The sequence below is a fragment of the Cetorhinus maximus genome, chromosome 22 (assembly GCF_964194155.1).
Source record: "Cetorhinus maximus chromosome 22, sCetMax3.hap1.1, whole genome shotgun sequence".
Taxonomy (NCBI): domain Eukaryota; kingdom Metazoa; phylum Chordata; class Chondrichthyes; order Lamniformes; family Cetorhinidae; genus Cetorhinus; species Cetorhinus maximus.
The window spans coordinates 56340602-56361541 of NC_135900.1; the positions used below are offsets into that span (position 1 = coordinate 56340602).

The window sequence follows — 20940 nt, forward strand, 5'->3', positions numbered from 1 at the left end:
TTTAATCATAGTTATGCACACTGTAGCTGAGAGCCCTTTTAGTAATGGTCTTTGTGAAAGAAACCATGCAGTAATGGATGACATGTTACATAAAATATTAGCTGATCAACCAGGTTGTAAACTGCAAACGGCGCTAGCATGGGCGGTGCATGCAAAGAACTCTCTGCAAATGGCTGGGGGGTACAGTCTGTATCAGTTGGTGTATGGAAGGAATCCAAAGTTACCTTTGGTGTTGTCAAATGCTCCCCTGCTCTAGAAGGGAATAGCATTAGCTCTACCTTTTCTGCTCATCTGAACGCTTTGCATGTGGGCAGAAAAGTTTTCATTTAAAGCTGAGGTTTCGGAGAAAATTCGGTGTGCCCTATGGCATCATATAAGACCATCAGGAATACAGTTTAGGCAAGGAGACATGGTATATTATTAAAGGGAAGGCTAGAAAGAGTGGAAAGGACCTGGCAAGGTAATTAGGGAGTGATGGGGAAGTAGTAATTGTTCAACATGGTAATCAAACTGTTAGGGTACATTCTTCACGGTTAATTGGTACTGACTATACCTTTACAGGTTCTGAACAGAACATAGAACGCGAGGAGGCACCATGCACTTCACATACACTGGGTAGTTACGAGGAGCAGACAATGGCAGATACAGGGTTGACTGACTATGAACAAAGTAATACTGACGCACAGGACATCGCTATTTGTCCAAAAGAGCAACTACCCAAAGTAGGGACAAAGGTAACATACATGCCAGAAGGGACCAGGAAGTGGAGAGATGCCACCTTCATAGGGAGTGCAAGAAACGCCACTGGTAAATACAAACATTGGCTAAATATGCAGGATGAAGGACAGGAGACAACCTATCGATTGGCAAACCGAGATCAAGATGTGGAAACTCAAAGTGCAGTATGAGTTCTGACAGTGGGCCAGAAAGTGGCCATGGCCCTAGAAAAAGATCACGGACTTGCGAACGGAGTTCTGTTTGCATGGGAGGACGATCATATAGTAGCAGTCCAGAAAGGGAGAGGAATGTAAGTAGAGGCCGTAGCTTAACAAGGAAGACTAGAGAGCAAGCTAGCAGTCTCGATAGAAATAGAAGTCCTTATGACAGAGATTCTAGTAGCTGCTAATAAATTGGAAAGTAAGCAGATAAAGGAAGCCAAATGGGAAAGAGTTAAAGTTGGAAGGAATTTGGAGTAATTCTGAAACACCTGACAGAGGACAGCCAGCTTTATCTCACAGATGGATCTGTACAGATAAGATACTCCCAGACCAAAGGCCAAAGCGAGATTAGTAGCCCGAGGCTATGCAGAGAGACTAGGAGATCAGGAGTCAGAGTGGACTCGCCTACTGCAGGGAAAGTGCAAATCGATTGACATAAAGGCTGTGTTTTTACAGGGGGAGAAGTTTCAAAGAGAAGTTTTTTTTTAAACCACCCAAAGATGTAGAAGGAAAGCTATGGAAATTGATAAGTGTGTTTATGGGTTGAATGATGCATCAAGAGTATGGTGTTTTTCCTTGAGGCCTGTCTTGTTGAAAATAGGTTGCATTCAGTTAAAGGCAAACCTCGCGATGTTCTACTGGTACCATAAGGAGAAACTAGCTGGGATCTTTATCATGCATGTTGATGATTTCCTGTGGGGAGGATCTGTAGAACTTGAACAATGAGTAGTTGAGAAGATAAAGAAGGAATTCCAGGTTGGAAGTCAAGCTTCTGGGGCCTTTAAATACATAGGTTTAGACATTAAGCAGAGCAAGTTAGGAGTGACATTGAATCAACAAGCTTATCTAGAAAATGTTAATTATATCCCAATAACTCACGGTAGATCCTCACAAAAAGAGGATCATGCTACCAAGGAAGAAATGGAACAGTTGAGAAGTTTGATTAGGCAGTTGAACTGGTTGTGCGCTCAGACTAGGCCTGACGCTAGTTATGATGTGTTGGAGCTGAGTACCATGATGAAACATGCTACAGTTGAGCAAGTTCTGAGAGCAAATAAAACACTTTTTGAAAAAAAATTTAATTCTGAGAGATGTGTGCTCAAGTTTCCAGCCTTGGGTGATCCAGAAGATATGAGGTTGATTGTTTTTTTAGTGATGCTTCACATGCCAGTCTTCCAGATGGGTACTTGAGCACAACAGGGTGCATCATATTCTTGGTGGGAGAGAATGATAAATGTTGCCCGCTGGCTTGGGAGGCCAAGAAAATAAGGGTAGTGAAAAGCACCTTAGCTTCTGAAACTTTATCCTTAGTAGAGGCATTAGATATGGGGGTTTACTTGTCCAATATATTGACAGAAATATTATATAAGGGGCAATGTGGGAAAGGTTTGCCCATAGAATGTTATGTTGATAACCGGTCTCTTTGGGACAACGTTCATTCCACAAAAAGTGTCACGGGAAAAAGAGTACGAATAGGCCTAGCCAGCATAAAGGAGATAAAAACAAAAAACTGCGGATGCTGGAAATCCAAAACAGAATTACCTGGAAAAACTTTTTTCTTCTCTGTCGATGCTGCGAGACCTGTTGAGTTTTTCCCAGCATAAAGGAGATGTTAGAAAGATAAGAGATCTCTAAGATAAAATGGGTTGGTGCAAGTTTTACTGTTTTACTGTGTCAGACTGTTTTACAAAAAGAAGTGCCTGCTCTAAAAAAAATTAAGTGTTGGAAGAGTCTTATAATGATGCAATGAAAAAAAATTGTTTTTGTTTTATAATTGTGTGTATTTATGTGGCAAAAGAAATTTGGAAATTATAAACGTGGAAGTTCGTGACATTATTTCCTTCTGTTTGTTGAAAATAAAGTGTTATTTTTTTTTAGTTTTAATTTGAAATGAAGGGAATCTGTTAATATGGCAATCACCTTGTTAAAACCAATTGGTAGTTAAACAGATGATGGGCATTAATTATCCCAACTGAATAGAATAAAACGGTACAGCTGGAACACTTTGGGTGGAAGCTACTAGGAAGCTAGCGCTGAGCAGTTGTCTTGGAAATAAACCAGCTTTAACCAAGAGACCTGCCTGGATTAATTCTTCCACCACAACCTCTTTTATTGTGAGTAATGTCTTTGGCCATCAACACTTCACAACCTCATCATTTAAGAAATATTCTGCCTTTCTGTTTTTTCTACCAAAGTGGATAACCTTTTACTTTTTTGCCCATTAACTTAGCCTGTCCAAATCCCCTTGAAGCCTTCTTGCACCCTTCTCACAACTTACATTCCCACCTAGTTTATTATCAGCAAATCTGTAAATATTACATTTGGTCCCCACATCCAAATCATTTCTATAGATGGTGCTTGGACTACAGCTGTTCACAGAGACAGTACCCTACTAATAACAGCCTGCCATCCTGAGAATGATCTATTTATCCCCACTGTTTTCTGTCTGTTAATCAATTCGCAATCTATTCTAATACATTACCCCAAATCCCATGTGCTCTAATTTTGTTTACAAACCTCCTGTGTGGGACCTTATCAAAAGTCTTTTGAAAATTCAAATACATCACATCCACTGGTTCTCCTGTATATCTATGCTACAAGCAATATTCTCAAAAAAAAACTCCTAACAGGTTTGTCAACCATGATTTCCCTTTCATAGATCCACATTGACTCTGCCAATCATATCATTGTTTTCTAGTTATCACAGCCTCTATTATAGATTCTAACATTTTCCCTACTATTGATGCCAAAATAACAGGTTTGTAGCTCAGTTTTCTCTCCATCCCTTCTTAAATAGTGGGGTTACACTTGCTGCATTCCAGTCAGCAGGAATCTTTTTAGAACCTATAGAATTTTGTAAGATAACCACCAATGCATCCACTATCCCTATAGCCACCACATTCAACAATCTGGGTTGTAGCTCATCAGGTCCAGGGGATTTATCAACCTTCAATCCAGTTAATTTTTCCAGTATTACCTCTGATTTCTTTTAGTTCGTCATCTTCAAAAGCCCCTTGGTCCCCGAGTATTTCTAGGAAATTTCTTCAGTATTTTCCTCTGTGAAGACGGACACAAAGTAATTGTTTGGTTTCTCTGCCATTTCCCTGTTCTCTATTATAAATTCTCCTGTCTCCGCCTGTAATAGACCCACATTTATACTTGCTAATATTTTCCTTTTCATAATGGAAATATGTTTTTACAATCTGTCTTTGCTTCTTGCTAGTTTGCATTTCATATATTTTTTTTTAACCAGCTTTTGGTGCTCCTTTGCTGAATTCTAAGTTGCTTACCACTTTTTCTGGCAACCTTAAAAGCCACTTCCTTTGATCTAAAGCAATCTATAACTTTTAATCGCAGTTGATTCAACTTTCCTTTTGGGCTTTTGTTTCTTAGAGGAAATATATTGTAGACCATGTAATACTTTAAATGCTAGCCATTGCCTGTGTACTGTCAGATTTTTGTGTATTTCTCAATCTGTCATAGCCAACTTGCCCCTCATATCTTCATAGTTTCTGTTGTTCAGATTTTAGACCCTAGTTTCAGAATGAACTCTTACTTTCAAACTCAGAATTTTACACTATCATATTAATGTCACTATTTCTTAAAGGCTCCTTTACAATGAGGTTATTAATTAGCCCTTTCTCGTTACATAATACTAATTCTAAAATAGCCCGATCCCTAGTTGGCTCTTCAATGTACTGCTCCAGAAAGCCATTGCTACACACTCCAGGAATTCATTCCCGGCAGAATTGGTGCTAATTAGGTTTACCTAGCCTATATGTAAATTGAAATTACCCATGTTACATGCTGCTCTAATTTCTTGATTTATATTGTGCCCAACATTACCATTACAATTTAGTGTGCTGTAAACAACCCCCAGCAATGTTTGCTACCCCTTGCTATTTCCTAGTTTCATCTAAGATCCCCTCTCTCAAAGGTACTGATCTTGTCCCTTATTAACAGTACTACTCCACCTCCTTGTCCTTTTTGCCAGTGCTTCCTAAATGACGAATATCCTTGAATATTCAGTTTCCAGCCTTGGTCGTCCTGTAACCACATTTCCCTAATGGAAAGTAAATCATACTCATTTACCTCTGTTTGTGCCTTCAAAACATCTACTGCTGAAAATGAATTTGAATAGAGTGCTCTTAACTTGGTCTTTTTAACATTATTCTGTATTCTGATCCTATTTGGTGCTTGCCTTCACTTCGTCTGCCTTCTAATTTCACTTACTTTTCTACTTGTTACCAGTTTTGCCTCCCTCCAATCTGAGCCCCCTCTCAGGTTCGCACTCCCTTGCCAATCTAATTTAAACCCTCACTTAACAGCACTAGCAAATCTCCCTGCGAGGATGTTATTCTCAGCCCTGCTAAGACGCAGTGTGTATTCCTCGTACAGGTCCCACCTGCCCCAGAACTGGTCCCAATACCTCAGAAATCTGATGCCCCCTCTCCTACACCAATTCTCCAGCCACATGTTCAATCGCCCAATCCTCCTATTCCTATGCTCACTATCACTAGCACATGGCACTGGGAGTAATTCTGAGATTAGTGTTTTTGAGGTCCTGTTTTTTAATTTCTTTCCAACTCCCTAAAATCTGCTTTGAGGACCTTGCCCTTCTTTCTGCCTATGTTGTTGGTCCCAATGTGGATCATGGCCTCTGGCTGTTCACCCTCCCCCAGAAGAATGCTCTGTGGCTGCCCTGTGACATCTCTGCTCCTGGCACTGGGGAGGCAACGTAACCTTGGAGTCACATCTGTGGCCGTAGAAACGCCCGTCTGTTCCCCAACTAATGAATTCTCTATTGCTCTTCCACTCTTCTTTCTCCCCACCTGTGCAAACTGAGCCATCAATGGTGCCATAGACCTGGTTGTTGCTGCACTCCTCTGAGGAATCATCACCCTACTAGTATCCAAAATGGAAAACCGGTTAGCGAGTGAGATCACCTCGGGACTCCTGCACTTCTTGGCTGATTCTCTTAGACTGCCTGGTGGTCGTCACCTGTTCTCTCTTTACTTGCATGCTCCTAACCTGTGGTGTGATCATCTCCCTAAACGCGCTTTCTCTGCCTTGCAGATGCACCACAGCGACTCCAGCCACTGCTTGAGTTTCGAAACTTGGAGCTCAAGCTTCTGCAGATATGTTTGTCTAGAACACATGGTGCGTTCATGGACTTCCCACGTACACAGGATGCACATTACGCTTGACTGAGCTGCCCTGCCATTCCTTAACTTTACTATAAGTAGCATAATTTACTAGTTACTCACCAATCAGCTTCTTTCGCTGCATTTGAGTAAGAACCAAATACTGGAGGCTGAAAAAGATAGAAAAGGAAAGGTGCATCCCCTTCCCCTCTTCACTGACCCACTCACTCACCAAACTCCCAGTTGCTCTATCAAGTGCAAATAAGAGAAGTAAGGAAGGAGTGTGAAGAGAGACTTGCAGCCAGCATAAAAGGGAATCCCAAAGTTGTCTTTAGATATATTAAAAAAAAAAGGTGGTAAAAGAAGTAGGGTTGACTAGGGTCCGAAAAAGGATTTATGGATGGAGGCAGAGGACATAGCTAGGTATAAATGAATATTTTTCAGCTGTCTTTACTAAGAAAGATGATGCTGCCTGGGCTATGGTGAAAGAGGAGATAATTCTGACATGAGAAGGGTTTAGAATTGATGAGGTATTGGATAGGCTGTTTATACTTAAAGTTGGTAAGGCACCAGGACCGATGAAATACATCCACAGATACTGAGGGAAGTGAGATTGGAAATTGCGGAGGAAGTGGCCATAATGCTTCAGTCGTCTTTCGACTCGTGGGGCCAGAGAGAGGACTGGTGAATTGCAAATATCATACCCTTGTTCAAAAAACGATATAAAGCTAAGGCCAACAACTACAGACCAGTCAGTTTAACTTGTAGAAACAGTAATTTTGGACAAAATTAATACTCGTGGACAAATGTGTTTGATTAAGGAAAGCCAGCATGGATTTCTTAAGGGAAAATAGTGTTTACCTAGCTTGCTGGAGTTTTTGAAGAGCTAACAGAGGGTTGATGACGGCAATGCTGTTGATGTGGTGTACATGGACTTTCAAAAGGCATTTGATATAATGTCGCACAACAGACTTGAGTAAAGTTATAACTCATGGAATAAAAGGGACATTGGCAACATGACTATGAAATTGGCTGAGTGATAGAAACAGTAGTGGTTAATGGATGATTTTTGGCCTGGGGGTGCAGTGGAGCTCCCAGGGTCTTACTGCAGTATATAGCAGATGAAGTTCAATGCAGAGAAATGTAAAGTGATTTGTTTCAGTAGGAAGAACATGGAGAAACCAATATAAAATAAAGGGTATAATTTGAAAGGGGGTTCAGGAGCAGAGGGACCTGTGTGCGTATATGTGCATAAGTCATTAAAAGTGGCACGACAGGTTGCGAGAGAGCATTTAATAAAGCATTCATTATCCTTGGCTTTAATAGGGGTATAGGGTACAGAGCAAGGAGGTTATGCTGGACTTGTATAAGATGCTAGTTTGTCCTCAACTGGAGTTTGCATCCAGTTCTGGGCAAAGTACTTTAGGAAGGATGTGTAGATATTGGGGAGAGTGCAGAAAAGATTCGCAAGGATGGTTCCAGAGATGAGGAACTTCAGTCTTGAAGATAGATTGGAGAAGTTAGGGCTCTTCACCTTGAAGAGAAGAAGGCTGAGAGGAGATTTGATAGAGATATTCAAAGTCATGAGGGGTCTGGACAGAGAGAGGGAGAAACTGTTCCCACTTGTGAAAGAATCAAGTGAGAGGGCACAGATTTAAAATGATTGGCAAAAGTGACATGAAAAACTTTTTCACGCAAGTGGTTAAGCTCTTAAATGCCCTGCCTGAGTGTGGTGGAGGCAGGTTCAATCGAAGCATTCAAAAGAGAATTGGACTGAAAATCTGGAAATGAAGAATGTACAAGATTGCAGGGAGAAGACAGGGGAATGGCACTAGGCAAATTATGCAGACACAATGGGCCAAATGGCCGCTTTCTGTGCTGTGACCGTTCTGTGATTCTGTCATTGGGAAAATGCTAGAGCCAATTTAGTGGTTGTAGCAGGATGTTTAGTAAACCGTAATACAATCTAATAGTCAACATGGTTTTGTGAAGGGGAAATAGTGTTTGACAAAATTATTAGAGTTCTTTTGAGGAAGTTACAAGCAGGGTGGATAATGTGGTACAGCAGATGTGGTGTATTTGGATTTCCAAAAGGTGCCACATAAAAAGTTACCACACAAGCTAAGAGCATATGGCAAGGCTTCCTAAATTGTGGGTCGTGATCCCAATGGGCTTGGAGGACGAGATTTTTGGGGTTGTGAGCTCTGAGGCAACGATGGCCTCTGTGGAGCTCGGACTGAGTTCTAACAGCGGCGAGACCCTTTTAGATCCTTGTGCCTTTTTTAATATAGGTGGATATGCCCTAATGTACAGATGAGGCCTGATTGCTGCTGCCAAAAAAGCCTGTGAAAAGGTAAGTGTTTATTTTTTTTTTTGAAAAAACCCTTCAATTTAAACATACCCCACAATGCTGAAATTCTCCATTAGCCTCAATTTGGGAAGCATTAACGTGGTGTTGCGGGAGGTGATATATTAGCATGGGTAGAGGATTTGGCTAACTAACAAGAAATAGTCAGGATAAATGGGCCACTTTCAGTTGGCAAACTGTAATTAGTGGAGTGCTGCAGGGATCAGGGGAGGAGGTGGCATAGTGGCATTGTCACTGGACTAGTAATCCAGAGAACCTGGGGACCAGGTTCGAACCCGCCATGGCAGATCTGTAATTGAAAGTCTAATGGTGACCATGAAACCATTGCCAATTGTTGTAAAAACCCAATGGTTCACTGAAGTCTTTGAGGGAAGTAAATCTGTTGTCCTTACATGGTCTGGTCCACATGTGACTCCAGACCCACAGCAATGTGGTTGATTCTTAAATGCCCCCTGAAATGGCCTAGTAAGCCACTCGGTTGTATCAAACCGCTACAAAGCCATAAAAAAGGAATGAAACCGGATGGACACCACCTGGCATCAACCTAGGCACTGTCAACCCAGCAAAGTCCTCCTTACTAACATCTGGGGCCGAGTGCCAAAATTGGGAGAGCTCTCCCACAGACTAGACAAGCAACAGCCTGACAAAGTCATCCTTACAGAATCGTATCTTACAGATAACGTCCCAGACACCACCATCCTGTCCCACCCGCAGGGCAGACCCAGCAGAGGTGGCAGCACAGTGGGAGTTGCCCTGGGAGTCTTCAACATCGACTTCAGACCCCATGAAGTCTCATGGCATCAGGTCAAACATGGGCAAGGAAACCTCTTGCTGATTACCACATACTGCCCTCCCTCAGCTAATGAATCCGTGCTCCCCCATGTTGAACACCACTTGGAGGAAACGCTAAGGGCAAGGGTGCAGAATGTACTCTGGGTGGGGGTCTTCAATGACCATCACCAAGAGTGGCTCAGTAGCACCACTACTGACCGAACTGGCCGAGTCCTAAAGGACATAGCTGCTAGACTGGGTCTGTGGCAAGTGGTGAGGGAATCAACAAGAGGGAGAAACATACTTGACTTCATCCTCACCAACCTGCCTACCGCAGATACAGCTGCCCATGACATTATCGGTAAGAGTGATTACCGCACAGTCGTTGTGGAGACGAAGTCCTGCCTTCACATCGTGTTGTGTGGCACTACCACTGTGATTTTGAACAGATCTAGCTACTCAAGACTGAGCATTCATGAAGCAGTGGGCCATCAGTAGCAGCAGAATTGTACTTGAACACAATCTGTAACCTCATGGCCCAGCATGTCCCCCACTCTGTCATCACCATCAAGCCAGGGGATCAACCCTGGTTCAATGAAGAGTGCAGGAAGGGATGCCAGGAGCAGCATCAGGCATACCTAAAAAATGAGGTGCCAACCTGGTGAAGCTGTATCACAGGTCTACTTGTGTGCAAAACAGCATAAGCAGCGTGAGAGAGCTAAACAATCTCACAACCAATGGATCAGATCTAAACTCTGCAGTCCTGCCACATCCAGTCGTGAATGGTGGTGGACAATTAAACAACTCACTGGAGGAGGAGGCTCCACAAATATCCCCATCTTCAATAATGGAGGAGCCCAGCACATCAGTGCAAAAGATAAGTGGATGATTTATCTCGGCCTCCTTCAGAGGTCCCCAGCATCACGGATGCCAGTCTTCAACCAATTCGATTCTCTCCACATGATATCAAGAAACGGCTGAAGGCACTGGTGCTCCAGAACTTGCTGTGCCCCTAGCTAAGCTGTCCCAGTAAAGCTACAATGCTGGCATCTACCCGGCTATGTGGAAAATTGCCCAGGTATGCCCTGTACACTAAAAGCAGGACAAATGCAACCCGGCCAATTATCGCCCCACCACTCTACTCTCAATCATCAGTGCTATCAAGCGACGCTTGCTTAGCAATAGTCTACTCACTGGCCTCCAGTTTGGGTTCAGCCAGGGCCACTCAGCTCCTTACCTCATGACATCCTTGGTCCAAACATGGATAAAAGAGCTGAACTTGAGGTGAGGTGAGCGAGTGAGTATCCTTCACATCAAGGCAGCATTTGACTGAGTGTGGCATCAAGGAGCCTTAGCAAAACTGGAGTCAGTAAGAATCGGAAAATTCTGCACTGGTTGGAGTCATACCCAGCACAAAGGAAGATGGTTGTGGTTGTTGGAGGTTAATCATCTCAGCCACATGACACCACTGCAGGAGTTCCTCAGGGTAGTGTCCTAGGCCCAACCATCTTCAGCTGCTTCATCAATGACCTTCCCATTATCATAAGGTCAGAAGTGGGGATGTTTGCTGATGATTGCACAATGTTCAGCATCATTCATGACAACTCGAATACTGAAGCAGCCCATGTCCAAATGCAACAAGACCTGGACAATATCCAAGCTTATGTTGCGCGAATGTTACTTGCCACTTGTCAGCCCAAGTGTCAGGCAATGACCAAGAGAGAATCCGACCATCACTCCTTGATGTTCAATGGTATTAGCATCACCAAATCCTCCACTATCAACACCCTGAGGGTTTACCATTGACCAGAAACTGAACTGGACTAGCCGTATAAATACTGTGGCTACAAGAGCAGGTCAGAGGCTAGGAGTTGTGTGTCGAGTAACTCCTCTCCTGACTCCCCAAAGCCTGTTCACCGTCTACAAGGCACAAGTCAGGAATGCAGTGGAATACTCCTCACTTGCCTGGACGAGTGCAGCTCCCATAACGCTCGAAGTTTGACACCATCCAGGACAAAGCAGCCCACTTGATTGGCACTCTATCCACAAACATTCACTCCCTCCACTACATAAGCACAGTAGCAGCAGGTTGTACCATCTACAAAATGCACTGCAGGAATTCACCAAAGCTCCTTCACCAGCACCTTCCAAACCCACGACCACTACCATTTAGAAGGACAAGGGCAGCAGATAGATGGGAAGAACACCACTCTGGAATTTCCCCTCCAAATCACTCACCATCCTGACTTAGAAATGTATCGCCGTTCCTTCACTATTGCTGGGTCAAATTACTGGAACATCCTTCCTAACAGCACTGTGGGTGTACCTACATCACACGAACTGCAGCAGTTCAAGAAGGCAGCTCACCACCATGTTCCCAAGGGCAACTAGGGATGGGCAATAAATGCTGGCCCAGCCAGCAAAGCCCACATCCTGTGAATGAATTTTAAAAATCATCAGTGCTGCCACTTCAACTACTTGATCTATATTAATGACTTGGATGAAGCAACCAACTGTTTTGTAGCCAAATTTGCTGATATGAAGATAGGTAGCTATATATGTATGTGATAAGCAAAGGGGCAAAAATTTGGCAGATGGAATATAATGTGGGGAAATGTGAGGTTGTCCATTTTAGTCGGAATAGAAAAGCAGGGTATTATTTAAATAGAGAGAGAGAGAGATTGCAGAATAACATGGTACAGAGGGACGTAGGTGTGTTGTACATGAATCTCAAAAAGTCAGCATGCTAGTCAAGCAAGTAAGAAGGCATTGGAATGTTGGCCTTTGCAGTGCGGAATGGATTTTAAAAGCAGGGAAGTCTTGCAACATCTGTACATGGCATTGAAGAAACTGCACCAGGTTCTGACTGCAGTTTTGGCCACCTTACTTCAGGAGGGATATACTTGAATTGGAGGCAGTTCAGAGAAGAATTCGCTAGGCTGATTCCTGGGATGAAAGGGTGTCTTATGAGGAAATGTTGGACATGTTGGGCCTATACTCATTGGAATGTAGAGGAATGAGGTGTGATCTCATTGAAACACAAGCTGCTGAGGGGGCTTGACAGGGTAGATGCTAAGAGGATGCTTCCCCTCATGGGAGAATCTAGAACTAGGGGGCACAGTTTCAAATAAGGGGACTCCCATTTAAGACTGCGATGAGGAATTTCTTTTCCAAGGGTTTGTCAGTGTTTGGAATTCTCTTCCCCGGCAAGCGGTTAAAGCTGGGTCAGTCAAGGCAAAGTTAGACAGATTTTTGATTGACAAGGAAGTCAGAGGTATGGGGGGACAGGCAGGAAAATGGAATTAAGGCCACATCAAATCAAATATGATCGTATTGACCAGTGGAGCAGGCTCGAGGGGCAGAATAGCCTACTTTTTTATGTTCTTATGTTCGTCCTTTGGCAATTACTTAGGGTCTGTTTACCAGATTCTCAGCAGGAGTTTGCATTCATCTTAGTTTTGGATTGAATTATTAAATATAAGTTTTACTCCTAAAACATATGAATCATGAAATTAGACATTTTGTGACAAAAGAAAATAATTATTAAAATTGCATTAGAATTTAAAACCTCTTGGAGGATATAGGTACAAATTGGAATGCTTTTGCCCTAATAAAATGACATCCTCTGAACTTCCAGAATCCATAATCTATTGGAAATTAAGTGCCTATCTTCGATTTATCCCCTAAGTAGGCCATTTAACCCTATCAGCTATTCCACCATTCATTTGAGACTGTAGGTGATCTGCAACCAAACTGCTTACATCCAAGTTAGCTCCATATCTCTTAATACCTTTTGACTACAAAAAATTATCCATCTCTAATTTAAAATTAACAATTGACTCGGCATCAATTACCATTATGGAAGAGAGTTCCAAGCTTCTGTCACTTTCCGTGTTTCTTAATTTGTATTGTGAAAGGCTTGACTCTAATTTTTAGACCATGCAACTGAGTCCTAGAATTCCCAACCAGAAAAAGTTTCTTCATCTTCTGCCCTCTTGAGATCACCTTTAACCTTCTAAATTCAAGGGAATACAACTCTAGTTTGTGCAATTGCTTCTCATAATTGAACCCTATCTCCTGAAACTGCTCAGGTACTAGATGTGGTCTGACAGGGCTTTGTTCTGAAGCAGAGCTTCTTATCCTTTGTATTCTATCCTCTAGGCATCAAGACCAGCATTCTGTACAATGAACAGTTGAGGCCCCAAAACACTTGTGGGACACCACTAGTTGCGATCTGCCAATTACCCATTATCCCTAGGCTCTCTCCTGCCAATCTCCTAACCAGGTCAATAATTTGCTTGCTATTCCATGAACTTCAACTTTGGCCTTCAATCTCTGAGGGACTTTATCAAATGCCTTCTTGACGCACATATAAATATAACATAGACATTCTACTGTCCACTATTTCAGTCACCTGTTCAAAAAAAGTTTGATTAGATTAGTGAAGCATGACCACCTCTTTATAAATCTGTGATGGCTCTCACTGATGAGCTGAATTTTCAAGATGTTCAGTCACCCTATCCTTAATTATTAACTCTAGTAATTTCCTGACAACAGATGTTAGGCGAACTAGTCTGCAATTCCCTAGATTCCTCTCACCTTTCTTGGCAGTGTGATATGCACACATTTCCAGTCTAAAGGAGCCATTACTTTCTTCATTACTGTTATTTTGCTGGCATTAATTTTGAAGATTCAATGTTAGTTTGCTTGGGATGTCTGACATGCTGACCTCTTCCTTGACTCTAAATGCTAATGCAAAGTAATTATTCAACATGTCTATCATTTCCTTATTTTCATCGATGGTATCACTTTTCAAGGGGCCACATTGCTCCTGGCCACCCTCTATTTCCCAATATAATTGTGGCGTGCTTTTTTGTTGATTTTGATATCCTTTTCTTTACAGCACTATCAGTTTTGCAGTTCTTTGTATCTGTCCCATTGGCTGCTTTTCACATTTTTGTATTTTTTTTTCTTTTAGTTTTATATTGGCTTTTACAAAGCTCTTGCCCTTGAGGGGTATAAACAAGTTATTTTGCACACACTGTTTTCAATACCTCCCACTTATCTTCTGTTATTTAATCCGCTTTATTGTGGACAGTCTCTGTTTCATCCCACTGAAGTCGTCCTTGCCTGAGCCTAGAATCCTAGTAGCTGCTTCGTGTTTCTCCCTTTCAAATACTACATTGAATTTGAACATGTTAGAATCACTATCAGATGATTCTCTGCTCTGTTAGGCTGTTAACTAAATGTGAATGGTTACTGAATCTAATATTGTAATTCCTTGCTTAACTCTGCAGTTTTGTTGCTGAAAAGTGAAACTTCAAAATAATTTTGAGTGAATTGGATTACAGCTAATGTAAAAGCTGTAGTTGGCTTCTGTAGGACCTTTCTCATTAGAAAAAAATTCAAACATTATACCCTGTAAGTTGAAATACTGTACATGCCTACATTCCTATATTTGTAAATGAAATAACGTTAAAAATCAAATAAATTCAAAAATATTTTAAATGCTAATTCTTTCTACTTGCCTCCTGCCAGCTGCTTCTCTCTCCAGTTTGCCAAACCTCCCGTCTGCTGCCAGCCCCTCCCAAACGTTCACTGTGAGCAAGGGCTTGAAAGAAGGCAGTGAGTGAGGGAGAAATAGGAGCTGAGCGGGAAGAATTGGTGAGTGGGTGAGACCACTCCAAAATGACAGTGATTGGATCATGCGACACTACACCAGCCCCAGCATGAAACAATGCTAAATTGGAAATTCCGACGTCAGGTGCGCATGCTGGTCTCGTTATTTGCGACGCTAAAGTGCAATGACGCTGAATGAAGCAACTTAAAACGGGAACTTAGCATGACGCCTTGTTGGTTCTAATGCACGTTGTTGCGGAAAACTTTCTCGGACACACTCAAGAAATTCACTATTTTTCTGATGTGCTAGTCAGTCTATCCCAATCTATATGAAAGTTAAAATTCCCCATTAAAATCTGCTTTTGCTACATGCTTGTCTAATCTCTGCATTTATACCTCTACTTATTCACAGCTGTTACCAGCTGTTAGCCATGATCTAATTGAATGACAGAGCAGGCTTGATTGGCCAAATGGCCTACTCCTCCTATTCTGCCTGATGGCTTGCAGAGGAGTAACAGCCCTCTCCTCTCTGCTGACCACACCAGCTGCAACCTTTTGTTTCTGAGACCCCTCTCAGTTTTTGGACAGAAAGAGAGAGTGGTTTTGCTAGGCTCTTGACCTTATTACATACATCCTTGGTCCAAACATGGATAAAAGAGCTGAACTTGAGGTGAGAGAGTGACTTCCCTTGACATCAAGGCAGCATTTGACTGAGTGTGGCATCAAGGAGCCTTAGCAAAACTGGAGTCAATAAGACTCGGGGAAAATTCTGCACTGGTTGGAGTCATACCCAGCACAAAGGAAGATGGTTGTGATTGTTGGAGGTTAATCATCTCAGCCACATGACACCACTGCAGGAGTTCCTCAGGGTAGTGTCCTAGGCCCAACCATCTTCAGCTGCTTCATCAATGACCTTCCCATTATCATAAGGTCAGAAGTGGGGATGTTTGCTGATGATTGCACAATGTTCAGCATTCGTGATCCTCAGATACTGAAGCAGTCCGTGTCCATATGCAGCAAGACCTGGACCATATTCAGGGTTGGGCGGATAAGTGACAACATTCGCGCCGCACCAAGTGCCAGGCAATGACCACCTAAGAGAATCTAACCATCCCCTCCTCCCCTCTGACATTCAGTGGCATCACCATTGCTGAATCCTGCACTATCAGCATCCTGGGAGTTACCATTAACCTGAAACTGAACTAGATCAGCCATATAAATACTGTGGCTATAAAAGCAGGCCAGAGGCTGGGAATCCTGTGGAGAGCAACTCACCTCCTGACTCCCCAGAGCCTGTCCACTGGAGGGTGATGGAATATTCGCCACTTGCCTGGATGAATGCAGCCTCCAACAACACTCAAGAAGCTCTGCACCATCCAGAACAAAGCAGCCCACTTGATTGGCACTCCATCCACCACCTTAAATATTCACTCCCTCCACCACCGATGCACAGTGGCAGCAGTGTGTACCTTCTGCAAGATGCACTGCAGCAACTTACCAAGGCTCATTCAACAGCACCTTCCAAACCAGCAACCTGTAGCACCTAGAAGGACAAAGAGCAGCAGTTACATGGGAAGACCACCATTTTCCCCTTCCAAGTTGCATACCATCCTGATTTGGAAATTGCTGTTCCTTCACTGGGTCAAAACCCTGGAACTCCCTTTCTAACAGAACTTTGGGTGTTCCTACAGCACGGATTGCAGTAGTTCAACAAGGCGGCTGACCACCACCTTCTCAGAGGCAATTATGGGTGGGCAACAAATGCTGGTCTTGCCAGTGATGCCCAAATCACAGTAACGAATAAAAAAAGATGATCTGTCCACAGATGCTCAGCTGCTCCTACCTTTGTTTTCAGCTGTGAACATGTTTCACCTTATCTGTAAATCTTAATCTGGGCCCCAGGTCTTTTTAGTAACCAAGCATCAGAGGCATGTTGTTGTACAGAACTCGTAGCAGATCTATTCTACCTTAAATTAAAAAAAACAGTCCAAAACATAATCATCTTATAAAACTTTGCATTCATAACAATTCCTACGTCAATGTGTGTGTGGCTCAGGTAACAATCCAAAGGTTGGTGTTGGTGTGTTGCAATTCACTTGAAGCCTGAGTTGCTGTGACAACATGCCTTTTTACATTCATGTTGTAGTCTGGGGCTATGAGTGGTGATGGTAGGGGCTCCAATGTTCTTTTGATCACATGGCTGACCAGGAATATCTCCAGCTTTTGCTGTCCACCATTGGCGTGTGTTGGAAGCATTTGCATGTTGATGCTTGACCTGTTTAGCTACATTATGTAGCCCCCTTCATCAGCCGTCAAGTCCTGGTGAGACTTGAACCTGGAGCTTCTGCTCACTGTGCAGCAAACAACCTCATGCCAGAGGTTATAATCCTTTAATTTAGTTCCTAATTCTGGTACTTACCCGTGTTGCTAATTCCAACATGGATTAGAGTGACTGGGTCCTCCCACGCCACCCCCTCCTTTCAAGTCAGTTTGAGATGTCCTTCACCCTCACCGGGTCAACAGCAAACCGTCCGGGACTTTCAATCCTACAAAAAATGCTTTCCCTAATTATTGAATCCTCTACAGCTACCACATTATGCTCGCCTTCCTGATCTTCCTCTTTCTTTGGACAGTTTCATGCTCCAGGGTGCCGTGGCCTGCATTCCCACTCTTCTTTCAACAGTTTTCATCATATTCACACATTTACAAGAAACAGAAAAAATGGCCCAACCATGGCTAACATTATTAATATTAGATCCAAAGACGTGTCATATAAAGTTCCTAGAAAATGTAGCAAGCCTGAGGATTGGGGGCAGTTTAGAATTGAGCAAAGGAGGACCAAGAGATTGATTGATTAAAAGGGGAAAAACAGGGTATGATAGTAAAGTTGCAAGGAATAATAAAAGCAGACTGTAAAACTATATAACAAGATTAATGAAGACAAACGTAGATCCCTTATAGTCCAAAACAGGAGAATTTCTAATAGAGAACAAGGAAATGGCAGAGCAATTAAACAACTACTTTAGTTCTGTCTTCATGGAGGAAGGCACAAATAACTTCTCAGAAATGCTGGGAACCAAGGGTCTAGTGAGAAGGAGGAATTGAAGGAAATTGGTTTTGCAAAAACAATAGTGCTGGAGAAATTAATGGGACTGAAAGCTGATAAATTCTCAGGGCCTGATAATCTACATCCCAGGGTGCTAAAGGAGGCGGCCATGAAAATAGTGGTTGTCATCTTCCAAAATACTGTAGCTTCTGGAACAGTCTCGGCAGATTGGAGGATAGCAAATGTAACTCCACGATTTAAAAACAGAGGGAGAAAACGGTGAATTACAGACCTGTTGGCCTAACATCAACAGTAGAGAAAATGCTAGGGTCTATCATAAAGGATGTGATGACAGGACACTTGGAAAATATTAATGGGATTGGACAAAGTCAACATGGATTTATGAAAGGAAAATCATGTTTGACAAACCTACTGGAGTTTTTTGAGGACATAACAAGCAGAATTGATAAGGGAGAACCAGTTAATGTGGTGTATTTGGATTTTCAGAAAGCTTTTGATAAAGTCCCACATAAGAGGTTAGTGTGTAAGGTTAAAGCACATGGAATTGGGGATAATATATTGAATCACAGAATTGTTACGGTGTAGAAGGAGGCTATTTGGCCCATCGTGCCTGCACTGGCTCTGAGCATTTTGACTTGGTGCCAACCTCTTGCCTTTTCCCCATAACTCTGCACATTGGGTAATTAGCTAAATAAAAACAATTTCCTCTTGAATGCCTCAATTGAACCTGCCTCCACCACACTTCCAGGCAGTGCATTCCAAACCCTAACAACTGGCTGTGTGAAAAAGTTTCTTCTCAACTCGCATTTGCTTCTTTTGCAAAACACTTTTAAAACTCTGCCCTCTGGTTCTCAATCCATTTTTGAACAGGAACAGTTTCTCCCTATCTACTCTGTCCAGACCCCGCATGATTTTGAAAACTTCTATCAAGCCTTCTCCTCTCCAAGGAAAACAGTCCCAACTTCTCCACTCTTTCCTCATAACTGAAGTGTCTCATCCCTGGAACCATTCTTGTAAATTTCTTCTGCACTCTCTCCAGTGCATTCACATCCTTCCGATAGTGTGGCGTCCAGAACTGTACACAATACTCCAGCTGAGGTCTAACTAGTGTCTTATATAAGCTCAGCATAATCTCCCTGCTCTTGTACTCTGTGCCCCTACTAATGAAGCCTAGAATACTGTATGCTTCAGAAACAGCTCTCTACCTGTCCTGCCACCTTTAATGACTTATGTACATATACCCAGGTGTCTCTGCTCCTGCACACCCTTTAGAATAGTATCCTTTATATTGTGTCTCCATGTTCTTCGTACCAAAGTGTACCAGTTCGCACTTCATATTGGCACGTATTGAGAATGGGTTAGCAGACAGGAAACATAGGGTAGGAATAAACGGATCTTTTTCTGAGTAGTAGGCGGTGTCTAGTCGGGTACCGCAGGGATCAGTGCTTGGACCCCAGCTATTCACAATATATATCAATGATTTGGATGAGGGAACCAAATGTAATATTTCCACATTGCTGATGACACAAAACTTGGCGTGAGTGGTGAAGAGGGTGTTAAGAGGATTCAAGGTGATTTAGACAGGTTGAGTGAGTGGGCAAATGCATGGTAGATGCAGTATGATGTGGATAAGTGTGAAGTTATCCGCTTCATTAGAAAAAACAGAATGGTAGAGTGTTATTTAAATAGTGATAGATTGGGAAATGTTGATGCACAAAGGGACCTGGGTGCCCTTCTACACCAATCACTGAAAGCAAGCTAGCAGGTGCAGCAAGCAGTTAAGGCACATGGTATGTTGGCCTTCATTGCGAGAGGATACAAGAGCAAGGATGCCTTGCTGCAGATATACAGGGCCTTGGTGAGACCGCACCTGAAGTATTGTGTGCAGTTTTGGTCTCTACCCTAGAAAGGGTATACTTGCTACAGAGGGAGTGCAGTGGAAGTTCTCCAGACTTATTCCTGGGATGGCAGGATTGTTGGATGAGGAGAGATTGGGTCGACTAAGCCTGTATTCACTGGAGTTTAGAAGAATGAGAGGGGATCTCATTGAAACGTATAAAATTCTGACAGCGATGGACAGACTAGATGCAGGGATGATATTTCCTTTGGCTGTGGGTGGGGGCGTCTAGAACAAGGGGTCACATTCTCAGGCTACAGAGTAGCCATTTAGGACTGAGATGAGGGGAAACTTCCTTCAATCAGAGGGTGGTGAATTTGTGGAATTCTCGACCACAGAAGGCTGTGGAGGACAAGTCACTGAATATATTTAAGAAGGAAATCGTTAGATTTCTGGACTCTAAAGGTGACAAGGGGCATGGGGAGAGAGCGGGAGTACGGTGTTGAAATAGTGGATCAGCCATGATCATATTGAATGGTGGAGCAGGCTTGAAGGGCCGAATGACCTACTCCTATTTTCTATGTTTCTATTTAGCAAGTACATTGTACTTGTTGGATAGGATCAGCTTCTGCAGGTTCCCATATCTCTATCTCACATGGGTCCCCCTTTATGCTGCACAGTATTGGTCACACCAATTCCTGTGGCAAACCTGCACATACGAGGTGTGACTGAAGGCTTGAGCAAGCCATCCAGATGCTGCCCGCGCCCCCCCCCCAACCTTATTGTGTCAGAATTTCTCCAACTTTCCATCTCAGTCACTGGGCTGGAATGCGAGATCTGAGACGAGACATCTACTGCAGATGTGTTTACTTGGGGACTGTCTTGCTCTCCGGAAACTTCCATAACAAAAGTTGTATGCACATGGTTGACTCGAGCTCGCTTGCAAGATTCCAAGTAGTTGGATGGAGTATGATGCAATATAGTGTGGCTTTCTCTTGAAGACACATCATCTGCTTCATTTGGAGGTATCTGACAGTCAGGGAGACGCTAAGTGAGATGTGTTAGCAGCAAGGAAAAGGTGCGGTTGGAGTAGTTGAGGTGGAGCTGTATCTGGTCCCACCATTTTCTTTTTAAATAGAACCACATTTCTGACTTAGCAATCATAGGTTCCTACAATTGCAACCCATGATTGACAT

General features: G+C 42.9%; 1 protein-coding gene across 5 annotated transcripts in view; it reads left to right on the forward strand.

Annotated features, from left to right (window-relative positions):
• The window catches only part of LOC144696719 (uncharacterized), a 132954-nt gene that overhangs the window by 26741 nt on the left and 85273 nt on the right, over positions 1–20940 (forward strand). For all 5 annotated transcript variants that reach the window (XM_078568361.1, XM_078568363.1, XM_078568362.1 and 2 more), the window contains exon 2: positions 13383–13506. The gene's annotated coding sequence lies outside the window, so the exon portion shown is untranslated. The remainder of the gene's footprint in view (positions 1–13382; positions 13507–20940) is intronic.